Source organism: Tauraco erythrolophus, chromosome 8 (assembly GCF_009769465.1).
Source record: "Tauraco erythrolophus isolate bTauEry1 chromosome 8, bTauEry1.pri, whole genome shotgun sequence".
Classification (NCBI taxonomy): Eukaryota; Metazoa; Chordata; class Aves; order Musophagiformes; family Musophagidae; genus Tauraco; species Tauraco erythrolophus.
In genome coordinates, this window is record NC_141472.1 from 32,965,805 (window position 1) to 32,982,769 (window position 16,965).

The 16,965-nt window shown below is 39.7% G+C and overlaps 1 protein-coding gene across 2 annotated transcripts in view; it reads right to left on the reverse strand.

The window, feature by feature from the left end:
* Positions 1 to 16,965, reverse strand: part of MYLK (myosin light chain kinase) — a 220,746-nt gene that overhangs the window by 129,018 nt on the left and 74,763 nt on the right. The gene's annotated exons all lie outside the window — the stretch shown is intronic.

Sequence of the window (16,965 nt, forward strand, 5' to 3'; positions counted from 1 at the left end):
TCATAAGACTAGTCAGACAGATAGATACCTACACAGAAAAGTTTCCAAGTAAAATGGTGTACCTGCAGAAGCATAGTGATGGTGCCAAGGAAGAATCCTGACACCTGGGTCCTGTTCAGAGACCCAAGGGCAGTAGTGCTACTGTGCCTCTAAGTATGTAAGTTTGCAAGGTAACTAGATCAAAAATTTCTAGCATGATTGCCAAGGATTAGGCTTAGATTGTAAATCTGCATGGAGCCATCTAGTTTTCAAATGTGCTGAGATACAGCAGCTCCTGACAATACAGAGGCAAGAAATGCAGACAGATACCAAAGTTTGTCTTGATCTTTCAAAGCAGAAGATAAGGAGGGGCAATTTGAGAAAGTGTCATTAAGGGTCATTCTCATGATGTGGTGGTAGGGAAACTATAAAGACCTAGATATATTCGCACATACACACTGCTCAGCTTACAGAGCTTTGTGGACTACTGATAGCCCAAAGAAGAGTTTTCAACAAAACAAACCTGTCCTGTGCTCATTAAACAGCAGCTATATTAACGTATCCTTACCTGCTATGGCATTGATGGTAGATTCAGATTTGCAGGCAGATTCTCAGGTGGTATAACTGAGAATAGAATTACTACTTTCAACTGAGCTGTTGAAACCTGCTGAGGATCTATCTCTTTATTTCATAAAAAAATGGGACAAGCAGACATACACCAGTTTCCACCAAGGAATTGACTCCTCAGGCAAAGGTTCTTCCTTTGCTTTATGAGAAAGGCCATCCTCTTTGAAAGTCACTTTAGTACGTGTTAACTGTTAGCACACTTCCCCAATCATCATAACAACTCCTGATTACAGTGTTTTTCCCTTCTTTCCTATTCCCCCACTCTAATAAGTCAGCTCTCCATCTTCCGACTCTTTGATCCTTTGGCTACACGTCATGAAGTAACTGAGTGGATCAAGACGAGCTGGGATGAGTAATAGTTGTGGCTGTGTTTGCTCACTAGGAAAGGAGCAATGTTGCATTTTGAACTATGTTATCAAATCTTGGTAACTGAATAGGAAGGTCCCTTCAACCTCCAGGCGGGCAAAATATTGATGATCTGTCTTGATTTGAAGAGGGCTTGGTTGTGGCTTGCACGAATTCCTCCCAGCATTCTCCTCTCAGTTTCCAATCTGCATTTCAACTTTTTTGACTACACGGCACTTACTTTTCAAATTACAATCTTTATCCAACCAACCCTACCCATTCTTAGGTTTTCTTCTTTGAAAACCTTTCATTTTTAATCCAGCCCCACCTCACTCCAGCTGGGTTTCTCATCTGTTGAGCTTCACCTACAGCTGTCAGAAATTTTTCTCTTTCCTTTAATTCCTTGGGTATCAGGTCAGACAAGTTAATTTTGCCAGTGACGTGGCGACCCCTTCTTCCTGGCACTCCTTACTCAATATATATATAGAATACATTAACGTTTGCCAAGAGCATGAATATGCTGAATATGCTGGAGACAGCTTCCACTTCTGGTACAAATTTCTCAAGTTCTTTCCGAGTCTACCTAAGAGACATATTCTATGAAGAATACATTGTGGGATCCTGCACAATGGGGAATCGATCACTGTTTAAAAATACCACAGCATCTTTCTAAAGCTCTTTGCCGCCATGCTTTTTCTTTCCTGTGCTTTCCAAAAAACAGCAGCTCCCACTCAACCATCCCGCCGAACACTACTCCAGCATATTGGTTTAGTGCTTGCTCAGAGGGCAGGCTCCCAGGAATATCTTTCTCAGCACATCTCATTTTCATAAAAAGGGAGTTGTGAAGCATTAATAGGAGATTTCTACAGTAGTGTAACTCTTGTTAGTTGATAATGCGCTCACTGGTACAGAAAGCGACTTGTACCAAAGAACTGTTTCCTACTACTAACTTGTCAATGCCCTCCTGCCTATCTTTTCATTTTAGATTAAGAAACCAACAGAGAGACTAAATGATTTACTCAAAGCCAGCAAGTATATTAGAATGGAGTTTCTACCTCTCATTTTTGGTTAACTGGATGTTAAGATTTCCTTGAATTTGAAATATTTGAGGCAAAGCGGCTTTGAAACTGCTATTTCAAGTAAGGCAATACAGTAAAATGACAGAGTAGCACTTGAATTGGCATGAAGAAAGAACCACATTTTCAGTTTTCTGTTTACAGCTGCTGTGTTTCTGGCCTGTGAACACAAGTCATTAATTACACGTCACCTAATACATTTACTATTTTTTCCAGTTCACAATCATTCCTCCTGGTGTTTTCTTCTACGTATTGTTCAATTCAGTTTCGTAGCTCCCAAGCATAAACCTTCCATCAGTTATTCCAGGGAACATTTGGGGTTGAAGCAATGAGAAACACTTTCCTTCCATTTTTCTTTTTGTTTTATCATATTCTTAAGTCTCTCTTGGACCACACAAGGCCATTTTTACCCGACCTCTCAAGCTCTGGTAGACCATTAGACATGCCCTTCCAGTATCAAATGGCTGAGCCTATATTAAGTATTTTTCCATTTCTTCTACGTGTGTTTATGTGTTTATTTCATGCTTGCTATGTCTCTATTATTTTGTTCATCCACACCTCTACACTGAGGAAATGCCACATAGAAAATTACAAACACAGGCGATCAGCATGCCCTTTCCTTTCAAAAGGTTGAGTCATTCCCTTCCCAAACTCCTTTTTTGTCAAAAATGAATTGATGGGAAAGCAGAAGTTTACAGAATTGCTCTGTTGCAAGGATTTATTTCAGGTTTGGGTTTGGAATGTGTTTCAAACTGAGCCAGCCCTCTCTGAAATACATAGTCTTGCCATAAAAGTGTCAGGGACCCTTAAACGAATCACTGGTTACTAGGTTTTGATCCTAATGGATCAATTCCAGAACTGCAGCAGGTTTTATATTCCTTCCTAACCTTTCCAGAGCTCACTAAAAACATCTGCCTTGAATAAATCCACAGCAAAAGAGAAATTTATCTGCTTATTTAATGCCCAGCAACAGAAGGCTATAGCCTTTATTTACAGCTTGGCCTATGTGAGTATTGCCAGTCCCAGTGAGGCTACAGCTTTTCTTTACCTGCTCTACAACACTAACAAGTGGAAAATTGACAGCAAGCAGCAAATAACCATTGCACTAGCACAGACATGAGTTTTGCGTTTTTGTCTGGACCCATCGACTGCTTAGAGTCTTCCTGGAAAAGGCTGCTAAAGTAAAACAGGCCTTCTGCTCCACGCATCAACACAGCAAGTAGAAAGACCTGAGAGAGAACCTGTTGCATGTGAAACTTCCAGAGTTAAGATTCAGTTCTGCACCCAGGTTTGGGGGAATGCTATTGACAAAGGGATGGCACTATGTTTCCAAACAAAAGAAATAAGGAGAAAAAAATACAACAAATCTACTGAAGCTGTACACTAAAGGATAGTATTATTTAAAAACATGCTGCTACAAACTAGTCCTCATGATCACAAACCTAAAGGCATTCAGTGACCACCAATGCCAAATACATTCAGTGACCCTTTTTCTTGTTTGAAAGCGCAGGAAAGATTTTCTAAAACTTAGCCTATATCGATGTTCCATAAAAGAGCTGTTTATATACCAATTTCAAAAAAACAGAGGTTTGCCTACTTAAACATGTCACAGTTGCAGCAGCAGTTTAAGGCAATGAGATGCACGCTTTTGGCTGATGCTTTTAACTTCAAAGCCATACCCTGCTTTGTTGCTGGCTCCAGAGAGGTTAACAACAAACGCAAACCCACAGCACCCAAAAAGAGTCAGCCACAAGTGACAATAAACCAAAGTGTAAGTAACTGTGAAACACTGATGGGGGATGTACTATTACTGAGTAATTGTTGCTCACCAGCCTAGACTGTAGCTCCAAGGATGTCATTGCATCTCCCACAGCCAGGAGGAAATGGCCCACCTTTTGTGGGCAGTGCCTAAACCTTAATTAGATAATTACCAATTCCAGCCAGCTGGGTGATAGCTATAAGTAATAGTACACTGCTCACTTTGATGGCAATACATTAAGACTGTTGGAAATGATGGCAAACGTTTCATGACATATTCTGGCATTACGTTCATTACGCTGGCTGAAGTGTTCAGTGCATGACCTTAAGGACTAGCTAAACGTCCCATGTTGCTGCTGAAGGTCACATCAACACATAAGCAATGAGATCAGGAAGAAAACAGCTATCAAAAAGATGTCTTGGTTTGCAAACCCCCCGATTACATCATCTATAGAGAGGCACATCAAAAGTTGCACTAAGACTGGCAATAATACAACTGTTATGAAGTTTCTATTCAAAATAACTCCCCTCACTCGGATGACTTCATATGCTGCAATATGAATTCCACTAATGAATAAAATTCATCTCAAGAGACAATCCTTCTCCCATGAAGTCAGAATTTTAAAATATCCAGATTCTGTCAGCACACAGAGTTCAGTTGTGCTTCTATTTCTGTAGATGGCCTTTGCCTTTAATTTCACAAAATCCAGAATTAAGACCTATGTATGTAAAGTATTCAGTCATTGAATAAAAGAATCAGTTGTATTTGAGTGGTTCAATCCATCTAAAGAAAACTGATTTTGAATCTACCTTTGAAAGACAGAAATATTCTCTATTCAACTCTTTATACTTCACATACTATTTAAAATGTAGCTTCCAACCCAATTTGCATACCTTGCTCCTTTTTGAGGAAGGTTGTCCCCTCTGTAGGCTGTTGAAGAATAACAGGGTATAGTAGGTGGTATTTAACATCCTAAAATAAACAGGTTTGATGCTCCTGCAGCTGTGACACTGCTTTTTGACATCTGGTTCTCAGTTAGAACTCGATACCGTAACTGCCCACTTATATTTGAGATGGAAAACTACAGAATATACTTAAAGAAAATGCATGGAAGTTTTAGTTGGTCTAATTAACATGTGCACTGATAAAGGGTTATGCAAAACTAGACTTTTCCACTTCTCTTGAGACTTTTAGGGATACGCACCCCTCGAGGCTATTAAAAGCAATGCTCTTAGCCTCTATCTCATTCACTGCAATACAGAGAAATATTTTATTAAAACCACTGATGGTTAGTAGTGTAGCTAGCACATTTATAGTTAGACTGTAGTGTCTGGAAGCATTAAAACAACATAAAAACAAATTTTGCATGACCTGGGTAACAAGACTTACAAGAATGGCAGTAATGAGAAATGTTTTCTAATGCATAAAGGTACTTGCAAAGCTGAAGAGAATAAACTGTTCCCCACATCCACAGTGGATAACAATAGACTTTTAAGAAAAATTGGTCAGTGGGTTGGTAGATGATGTCTGACAGCAGTGATCTCCTTCAGAAGAACTGCCGGTGTTTTGCTTACTTGGTTGCCTGCCTATCTTAACACTAAGAAATGCCAGAGCGAGGTAGTTTTTAGAAAAGAGTTTGTAGCCTGTCCTCTGTTCCATGCCCACCTTCAACCAGAAACCAGTCATTTCTGGGAACTACATCTCAGAAAAAGCCACAGAGATGAGAAGCTGCAAAGGGATAAAAAGACGATAGCCTCAGTTATAGTTGCCAGATGTTACCACTGAGCTCCGAAGTGTATGCTTTGGGCAGATTATTAGAAGTCACATCAGAAGGAGATGTCAAGGGAGATGTGGAAAACCATAAAGAATATCTGACAAACTTTGACCTTTATTCTCCTGACTGCAAACAAAAGCCTGATACACAAAAAAAGAAGGGACTTGGCCTAGCAAATACTCATTACTAGCAGGGTGTAAACTGCTTGCACCTCTTGCAAAACTTAAGAGTATTGATCCGTCAGATTGTATCATGAAAGCAGCAGAAGAAATGCCATTAAGTAGCATGACAAATTTTGTAAGGGTAATTTTATTCAAAGAAGTGAAGATACAGGAAAAAACAATGTATAGCACTTACACTTGAAATGCAGTAGAGACTGTATAGTGTACTTCTTCTTCCAATGTCTAGGTATCAGCAAAAATGGAATATTATTCACTTTATTGCAAGTAATGTATTAGATGGGCTCATCTGAAGGTCATACAGCTGAAGGCTCTCATGCAGCCCCAAGAGATTCAATCCATAAAGTAACAGCTGTTCTGTGGATGTGGCTCATCCTAGGTCCTACAAAAAAAGAGGTGTTTCCCATAGTCACCAGACTCTAGCCAGTGTCCTCTATCTTCCTTCAGTCAAGAACAAGAGTTTTTGCATCTGGACATTGATCAAAAGACCTGCGAGGGGAATGAAGTACTTGAGAGCAAACTTACCAGAGGATGCTAAGAACTGGATACACCGTGACACTTGCTCTGTCCATGTGGACAGAGCTGTGCTCTGTAGTAAGAAAAAAAGCCCCTTCTTGTAATACTTCATACTGATGTGAACTCTTAATGTCAGTCTTAGGAAAACAGCACTACAAAACTGTGGAGACTACAACATCAACACCATGAATACAACCCCACCTAATAGGTGGTACATTTTTATTTTAATTTAAATTTTTTGGTTAGTGTAGCTGGGAAACATGGTCCTGGCCAGTGCAGCTCTTCTGTAAGTCTTGTAACAAGGCTTCTGTTAGGCTCAAGCTTCAGTTTGCTTTAACAAATGAACAGCAGATGTTCTTGATAAAGGAAAGTGGACATGATACATCGTTAAGCTCCTTCTGAGACTTTAAACACACACAAACTATATCTCAAGAATAGTTTATCCATTTTAAAAGCTTGCTTCTGAAACAGAAAACTTGCCTGGCAAGGTTAAACATGAAAACGTTAAATATTTGGACACTTAGCTATGACCTTGCAAACAAAGCAAAGAACCTACCTCTTCTACGGAGCAGTCTAGAATCTACAGTCGCCTCATTTAAAGCAAAACGGGAACACATATTAGGACTAAACATAGCTCACCTCAGAGCATTGCCTATTGCACGTACAAGAAACAATAATGGTCTTTCTGTAAACATCGGGTATGTTTTTGTTTAAGTGCCGAGCTCTGGTGTTTGGGTTTCCCGTTCCACATGTACACAGTCCTCGCAAATTAGTTCTTTAGGTGAAACCTTAACTGGAACACAACTCTGAAGACGTAAGTCTTCACAACTGCTGTGTGCGATTATCTGTTTCTTCTCACAAATGGTGTGGAGCAGGGAGAGAAAAATGAGAACACAGGCCTTCTAACAGACTGTTGTCTTGAAAAAAAATCAAAACAAAACACTCAACCAAAACCAGCAACAATAAAAAAAAGAATCAGAAGTAGAAAGTAGCATCAAACATCTGCAAAGCACCACCAAATGCTACAACTCATTCTTCAGGCACCCATCCTGGCAATCCCTGCATTCTGTTCTTACGCAATTTCAGACCATGTATAATTGTGCTGAGCTCCTTCTCAAGGTTTCACCCATAGAAGTTTGAAACCACACACATTTTGCTTGATTCTGATTTGTTGCAATGAAAACTTTTGCCAGATTGAACTCCTTGATATCACTAATGTTAACAATGTGATAGAAGAACTCTCATATTCTTTTAGTCTCAAGTAGAAAGATAATATGTCCCAGCACTAACATAGAAAGGCTGCAAGATTTGTCATTGTCCCCTCTGTCCTGGTGAGAGATACGGAGGAATAGCCTGGAGATGCAATTCACAGAATTCAATCCAAGGGTAGACCCAGAAGGTAGAGAGAGTCTTAGCACTTTCTTCCTATTTATTAAAAGCTGTTCCTTTAAAATAATTACTTCAATGAAACTGTTAGCGTGTCATATGAAGTTTACATCTTCCTAGCCCCATGGAAAAAACTTGTGGCCCAATTTCAGAAGATGCTGAGTAATATGTAGTTTTCACTGACTTAAAACATGATAGTGAGTGTTGAGCACTTCTGGCTCATTTTGGCTGCTTTACCCAACTATGGGGATGTGAGTGAAAAGCAGCATCCTTTAGAATTCCACTAAAAACCTCCACAATATCATAAACCTACATTGACTGAGTTCCGATTATGGATCCTGGATCTAATCTGTAGATCATAGGATACAATCACAGAATTCAGGTGAGACACAAGCCAGGGGAAAGTAAGAGTTAAAGGATTTCTAAATTTTCACATGCGAGACTCCTTCATAGAGTTTTGCTTTGCTGTCTGGCAACGTGCAAGGGTTTCTGCAGGAGCTTGGCAAAAAGTCCATTCATCCTAGAAAGTGTGGAATGATCTGATCACGTGGAAGAATAACTTTCTGCCATGCTCCTGCGCTTATTCCTTCCCTCAGTACGGACAATGTGGAATTCTGTAGCAAAAAGACCAAAGTTTATCTTACACAAAATTCTTTGACTGATGAAAACTCATTAGATTTTGCTTCGTTAGCTGCAGTGCTTCATTTGGCTGGAAGCATGCTTGCAGTTCAGACCATAAACCAGCGCCGGCACTACACCCACTCTACTGGGTCTAGTGAACTACTATCGCGCCTCACAACTCCTAATTGTCTAAGTAGGAATTTAGGTACCCAAGGACAAAACGTCCAACTTAAAACACATAAAGATGCCCACAGAAAATGCTCACACAAACACAGCCATTATGGTGGTCACAGGCAAAAGATGTTACAAGAAGGGAAAGGTGCCCAAAATGGTAATGCACTGGAGAATTCATGAAAAACAGTAAGCTGCTTTGTAAGAAGAACACTTTGGACCCTACATTGCTGCGAAGCTCTACGGAAATTATACAAATAAAGCTGGTGTGGATCTTCCATCTGAAAATGTAAAGTTATGAGACGGTCACAAAACCAGATTTACTTCGTGCATGTGGTGGGAGTTTAGAGAACGGCCAGAAGTTACAGTCTGGAGCATAGAAGCCTGAGCAAGTGCAGTGCCTTAGTACATCATTAGGGAAGGCTTAGGTGGGCTTCCCAGACTGTGTGCAAGGCATTGTTTGGTTTAATCCTGTTCAACATTTTACTGTGGCTTCCTAATTTTTATGTTTTGGAAAATAGCAAATAAACACCCTTTATTCACTTCCATGTCATTCATGATTGTATGAACTTGTTCCAACTCTTTGTCTGCTTGTGTTCAAGCTGAAGAGTCCTTGTTTTTTAATCTGTGCTTGTACTAGGAGCCATGAAATACCTCTGATAATCCTTGTCAAACTTTGTCTCTTTTCTAGCCTGAGATAAGTACAGATCAGAACTGCATGTAGCACCCAAAATGTGAGAACCCACAGATTTCTGGATTGACACAGCAGACTGTTGGGGGTTTTTCACTTTCCAAACTTTTTTTAACACTATTTGTTTTGCCCATCTTGAGCTGATTAGTCAGAGACCTGTTCAGGGCAAGATCTCTGTTTTGAAAAGTAATAGCTAATAAAAACTGAACTAAGTAAATTTTATTTTTCTACTTTGTACTCATCAATGCCAAACGGCACTTGATGTTTTACAGTCCAGGCACTAAAGAGAATGAGATCCTTTTGCAGATGGCACCCCATCAATTTTAGTTTTGACTCTTTAAAGTAGTTCTGCATTATCTGCAAATTTTGTTATCTCATTATTCAACCCTTTTTTGCAGATTGCAGAGGTGCTGAACACTACACATACTACCACAGTTCTTTAGGGGAATCAGCATTTACGGTACTCCCAGCAGGGAAGAATTTATGACCTACCATGGAAGACACGGTCTGCTAACCGAAAAGCAGACAGCAGCTGCAGATCATTTCTTCTTCAATCTTCTACATTTAATAATGGTGGGGCTTTTTTTTCAAAATTCAGCATGGATAGTTCCCAGAGGTGCATGGAGTATTGGCTTTGTGCTTAGCCACCAGAGTAGAGCTGTTTGAACAAAGCATTGCTTTCCCAGGTACCATAACATCTATGAGTCCATTTGTCCTAAATTATTTCTGAAGGACTCAAGTGGAATTTCAGAGCAGCACTGTGTATCAAGCTGCTTTGAGTTTATTTAATTTCTAAGTTCAAACACCACCCTCAGTTAAGGCAGCTCTTAAGAAAATGCTTACGCCCTACTTATGTCTTCTGGAATTAATCACATGCATAGGTGCTTTTCCTAAATTAGATTTTATTTCATTTAAAGAATAAGTTTAGATTTATTGCATTTAAAGTAACATTGTTATAGGAGTCTTCAGACAGCCCCAAAATAACCAGAAACATCATTCAGATGAAATACAGAACACTATCAAGGTGGAGTCCACCCTTTCCAGCACAGTGGACATGAGGGGAACACACTGTATAAACACATTTCTGTGTAGCTGTAACGTCAATCAGCAAGTGAATCCAAGGTTGTAAACCTCTGTTACACTAACGAGGGCATTTTCACACAGGGGTTGCAGTCTCAAGAGTGGCAGTGGTTTTTTGATGGAGCTTTAATAAATCATCCTACCAGCAGCAACATCTGCCTTTTCACTTTCCCCACATTGCAGCCAGCTGACCTGGAGCCATTAAGCGCATGAGGAGAGTTTCACGCAAACCACCCATACAGCTCACCTGGACTCTTTTTTTTCCTGCAAGTACAAGTTTTCTGATGGGATTACAAGTAGACTGAATCTCTGCCCTTCTTTCGATTTATATTTAGTCATTATCCAATTTTTCCCCTTTATAAAAAAGTTTGTCTAGGTTGGCAATTCAAAAGCAGTCAGATGACATAAACCTTGGGTAAAGTCTAGGAGAAAGGTTTGGCTATTTCCCCTGTTGCCACCCAGATGCTGTCCTGCCTCCCTTGTACTGCCTTGTAGTTGTTGCACGTTTTTATGAGTTACACTGGCACACAAAGATGACAAGGTCTCTGCAAAGCAGTGAAATTCTGACACTTTGTCAAAGGAGGAGTGCACAGGATACTGAGTTATGTTCAAACCAAAGACTATTTCAGTTCCAAAACAGGCAGCTGTCATGTAGGACAGTGTCCCTCTAACTTCATAGCTGAGGATCTGTGACACGGAGACACTCAGAGACTTTACCAAACTCACACTAAAAGGAAATTAACTTTCCATATTTTAGTAACATTAGATCAAATAATCTGAGCATATTTCCTCCTTGCCAACAAATTTGCTATTGCAGCAAACAATGCAAAGACTGAACTGAAGTTGCAGCGCAGAGAGCAGCACAGCTGCTCGTACCCTGAATAACGACTGAAGCCATCAACATCATATTAACGTGTTTGTATACAGGTGTCAAAGTGCAGAGTATGAAGTAACAGCAAAGAGAGTCCAGACAGAGCAGGACCAGAGTCTTGGCAGCAAAAGAGAAGCATGTAAAAACAGTGTTACAAATAAGACAATGTTAACTCACCACCACAGGAAAATGTGAGCAGCATAAGAAGACAGGACTCTGTGAGCTCTCAGTAACTTCGATATTGCCACACAGCTCTTTAGAATAGAAGTGTCTGTAGAATGGGCCACAAAGATTTCAAAGGCAAGGGTGAGTGCAAGAGGTCTCAACAAAACAGGGAAGATAAACTTTGCAGCCCGCTAATGGGTGAAACTCTCATCAATTTTAATGAGAATTTTATCTGCTTGTGAATCTCTTCTCAAAGAAAAAAAGAGGCAAACTGCAAAGAGGAAACTTTCTTCCCATGTACCAAATGATGTCAAGGCCTTTTAAAAAGTGTTAAATTTTATGAGGTGCTGAATAGTTTGAATAGATTAAAATGCCAAAACCCGAAAAGAAATAGCTGATCTGTGTGCGTGGTTATGGGTCATTTAGGATTATGCAGTAAGAATGCAAATGAGTTCAAAGGGAAACAACTGTGGCTGCTGAATGGAAATAAGGCTCTTGCTAATTGCTCCTCACAGCCCAGCAAGCCCCTAAAATGTGCTCTTTTACCCTGTCCTTCTCTCCCTTGCATCTCTGGTGATTCTGAATCAAGATGTCTATCAGCTGTCACTAAACGAAGCAGCTGCTTTAAGTCAGTAGGAATGAGTTTAGGAGCACACCAGAAGTTTCCTGATAGGATCAGTGTTCATTTCAGAGCAGCATCAATCTTTGCTGCAGAAGAGAAGATTTTGAAAAATCAGACCAGAGTTTCACCATGTTGCGAAAGCTGTCAGAACAGGAGCAGTTCATTCATTTCCACTTCCACAGGACAGCCTGATTTACTGTGCTTGCTGCTACTTTTGTTCATAAATTTTATTTGGCAGCACTAGAAAAAAAGGCTGAAACATAAAATGGTTTAACACAATAAAAATAAATTGTTGGGAAACTGTCTTGCCTCTTCCCCGCACAAAAAGCTTAGCTTTTAACACCTGACCAAGATTTTACTTTCAGTTGTGAATCCTTTATTCAGTAAAAATTCAGAAAGGTGGATACAGATTGTTCACACCAAACACAAGCACTAGGAAGACAAGTACTGGATGAATTAACACCAACATTTTGCTCTGTCATTAGCAAAATGTGTGTATGTCCCCACTCAGAAGGAAAACCGTAACCATTCAGCTGTTTTACCTCACAGAACTGACCACAGAATCCAGACACTCTGAGCCACAGCTTGAGACTGGGACATCATCGGGTCAAAAAACTCTGCTGATACCACATGAAAAAAGCAAAACTAAACAGCATCAATTATTTTCAGAGCAACGATCCCTTCATAACAATAATATTTGGGGTTTGAATTGGCAGCCACATCTTAAAGACGACAATCCACTCTGGTTCTTTCTTGTCTCAGAAGAATGATTGTCATTCACCGTAATAACACTTGCAAAAAACTAATTTTTCTATTATTTCTGGAAGACAGGAAGATTTTTTTTTTTTCTCACTGATGTGAACTTTCTGTCTTAATAGGATGCAAACTTATTTTACATGCCACTGAATACTAGTGGCCCTATCTTCTTCATACCTTCCTAGCTTGAGGATGCTGTTCCTAGGAATTTAGTATCAATACACGCTATCAACAGGTAAGGAAACTCTATAATTTACATGAGCACACACAATATGCATGACCTACTGTGGAAAATTGATAAAAAAAGAAAATATATGCTTTCCTTCTGTGTGCAAAACACACAGCTAATGGAAAATATGTTTGGAGATATGAAATTCATAAGTAAGGGCAAAAATCCACATCTGGAATGTAAGGTGGTAACAAAAACTCTTTGCTCTGAATGAACATGCCCATACTCTATCAATTTCCGGCCAGACAAGATTTATTTCCTACACTTTAGGAATCTGGCAGTGGCCACAGAAAATGCTCAAACTGGATTTTGCTGCTGAGTTGACTGCACAGTTGTATGTTCATTTAAAGGCTGTCTGCTGACAGTGACGAGTGCTGCTGGCAGAGGCCGTGCTCTGGACAGGCTATGGAAATCCTCCTCAGCTGCGTGTGCTGCTTCGCTGTTCACGCTGCTTGGTAGGGCTGGCGAGCACACTGGGCACAAAACGACATTTGTTTTAAATGTCATTAAAAGTAGAACTGCTGTGATTACAAAGAGGCATAAAATGCAACCTTGGATCATGACGATACAAATCCATTAGACAGCCCAAACATGCTGCATTTCTCATTGCATCATTTATGCCACTATAAGCAACTTGCTGCTATGCATTAAGCAATTAAGACTTCCACACATAAGCCTATTGCAAAACATGAACTGCTCATTCGCAACTGTCAGTGATGGTTTTATCCTGTAATAATCTGTAAAATATATAAGCTTTCCAGGCTTCACACATACACTTTTTAATAACAGCTTAGCAGAGAGAACTCATACAGTACAATATACAAACTGCCGTGTTTAAAATAAAAATAAAAATCAAGGGCTGAGCAACAACTGTTTAAAAGAAAAAACCCTCAAAGTACTAACTGAAATACTAAGTATAAATTGATGTGGCCATAAATTTCTAGTTCAACAGTCCAGAATAAATATTTATAGACATGCTGAGTTCAAGAGAAATTTTGTGGGCTTGCCTCTTCTTTCTAATGCTTTCTCCCCAAACTAAAATTGCTGTGATCTTGGTAAGAGCAACACACACGTGCACTCAAAAATAGCTGCATTTGTTTAGGTTGTGGAAAAAGTGCTTACTGTGCATATGCTTTCAATAGAGCTCCTCTTAACTGCAGTTGCTGGCATTCCTATCGAGAGATCTGAACAAATCCAACATAATGTTTTCCATTGAACCTATGAGCGTGTAATGGTCTCCCGAGCAGACAAATCTTTGTCTACACTTCTGCCCATTAGCATATTCCAACAGGCAAACAAACTAGCTTTTGTGTCAAGGCACTGAGGACCTAATTCTGGCACTGTGCTTTCATTGAGTGATGCATTCAACACAACAGCAGTCTCCTAGGCACTGGTGATACTTGCAGCTATTGCAAATCATAACTTTCTCTTCCGAAATTGGACGCTACTTATCTCCAACATAGATAGGTTCATGTCTCAGGTACTGGATGCAAATTGAACTTCTGGAAGACAGCAGTTCAGTTCTGAATCCAGGCATGTACTTCTGTGCCATCTTGCACGAACCAATAAATCTCACTGTGCCTCAGTACTCCACATAAATGTCAGAGGGGGTAACAATGACTATTTCCTCGGTTGTTTTAGCTAGCAAGGTCATCAGAGAAGGGTCCAACTCTAGTCTGGCCTGTGTATATGTTAAATACTATCAGCAAACATACACTAGAACTCCAGTTGAATTAGACTGTTTAAGTGGTACCATGAATAAGCAAAAATCAATATCATTTATCATAGTGCTTTAATCTATATTTCCAAGATTTTATCATATTTTTCTTCCAGTGCCTTGGCTTTTAACTTAACTTCATTTTGAAATATTCATATTTGCCTCCTTGTAGAGAAAAATTGCTGAGTTAATCTTTTAGAAAGAAATATCAGAATTTATATAGACAAAAGAATCAAGCTTGTTATTAAACTCTTGTTCCAGAGCGTTTACAGAACTAAAAAAAACCAGTTAGATTTCAGATTCGAGATATCAGATACTACCATGTGTGGGTGCGTGCTTTTACAAAGCTTTTGCAAAATAGTGTGCATTACACTAGTATTCTAAGCTTTGCAAAAATGATTTAAATAATACATGCTCCGTAACTATAGGCTTGCTTGTGTATTATGGGACACATGGAAAGAATGGCAACCTCTCAAGCCACACAGTTACCATTTGACTCTACTGTGCAGCTAGAGCAAAATTACTATTGTGATTCAACGTGAGTTAAGAGAGCACAGAGCCTGATGAAATAAGCTCAATATTCTTTCACCAAAAGCCAAGTCGCCATGAATAAAATTATTTAATTTGTCAGTCTTTGCTTCTCCATTTTCTTTGGGCTACACATGCAGATTGCTGTCATCTTTAAATGAAAATTTCTTGTATTCATTACATATGGGCATACTGTTTGACTTTTAATTAGTGTTCTAGTAAGCTCGGCTGTTGTATTTATAATAAATAATATATTCCATAGAGTAACATTTACTATAGTATTTTGGAAAGGTGCAGAAAAGCAAGGAAAATTCAGAAAGAAAGATAAAATAATTTATTTTTCAATTTCACCTCCTTCTGCTCATGAATTACAAAGGTCTCTATATAAGCAAAAAAACATCCAAAGCTGACTTGGAATTTGTACCAGTTTAGGCCACAGTATTATCAGAAGACAAGGATTGCTTTGTTCTGTTTGGCTGAAAGTTTACAGCATTAAAGCTATCTTCATAATCAGAAAGCCTAGGAAAAAAAATATTTTTTTTAAACAGAACATTTCCAGGTTTTCACTCTTTCATGCAAAGTGATGTATATTCTTAAAACTCCTCAGAAGAAGAAAGGCAGAAGAGCTTAGATCATCTCTAGAATCTCACCACAACATATCTTTAATGTGGAAAGGCCAGCCCAGAGGTCAGGTTACTAACTTGTGAGTCAACAAACACGATTTAATTCCCAATCAATAACCTGGATGTCAAGTCTCCTAGAGGAGTAAATTCAACATATTCAGGCAGGCCATTCAAGGCCCTTATATTGGACGAGTCCTCTTGGGGATGACCAGTCAGAGGAATGCCTTGATTTTCTAGCTCCTACTAGTGCAGAGAGCTTTGACACATAACCTCTGAGAGCAATAGGAGCAGCAGTGTCTCCCTCACCAAGCACTACCCCAACATACCAACATCTCACCTCTTCCAAAGGTGATTTCCTCCACATAAGAGAAGAACAGAGAGATGTGCATTCACATGTGATGCTGAACTATGAACTGGGAAGACTTCTGGCTTAAAAATCATGATGAAGGCAAGTTTATCCCCAGACACTAAACAATGAACTCTGGCACCTTAGGCACAGAAGTATGCGCTATTTCAGCCACCTGCTAGAGATTCACTTACCTCCAGTAACATAGTGATAATGTCTAACAGACTGAACATTTAAAACTGAACCGGGAACCTATGGAAGGACAATCTGGCCTGGCCTACTTTTGCTCCTGACTGTACCCTCTGTTTGGATCCTGAACCTGATTCACTGCTTGTCATGTCTGGGACCATCGGTAGATCCTGTTAGAGCACACGGCACTGCCTGCTGCGCTCAGAGCCTGTGAGACTGTGGCCCATTGGTGATGGCACAGCCCGTGCATGGCTCACCCTCAGCTCCTGGCTCGCTTTCCTTTGGGAGCAGCCAGCCCGTGCTGCTCCCTGTCAGACAGTCTGGTTTCTCTCCTTCATGAATTGGTTGAATTGTACACGACTTACAGCAATGTTATTTTCTGTTCAGCACACACTTAGATGCTAGGGAGTCCAGATGTTACATGTGAAAAAAAAAAAAATACGTTGTCTGGTTTTGCCCAGTAGGTTTCCAGACTTCATACTGTATCCATGAATGAGCAAAGCCAAGTAACATGTCAAAAGCAGAAAATTTTAGCTTTGGAGTCTAGGTGCTAGAGTGAGTGTGGACTGAGCAAAACCACAATGAGTAATGATGTGTTTTGATTATAAACCTTCTCCACATGTGGCCTTCTGCAACGATTCTGAATGCATCATGTTCGCTGTCTATTAATGACTACTTTCTTTTCCTACAGGGAAAAAGCAGAATTATACTGAAA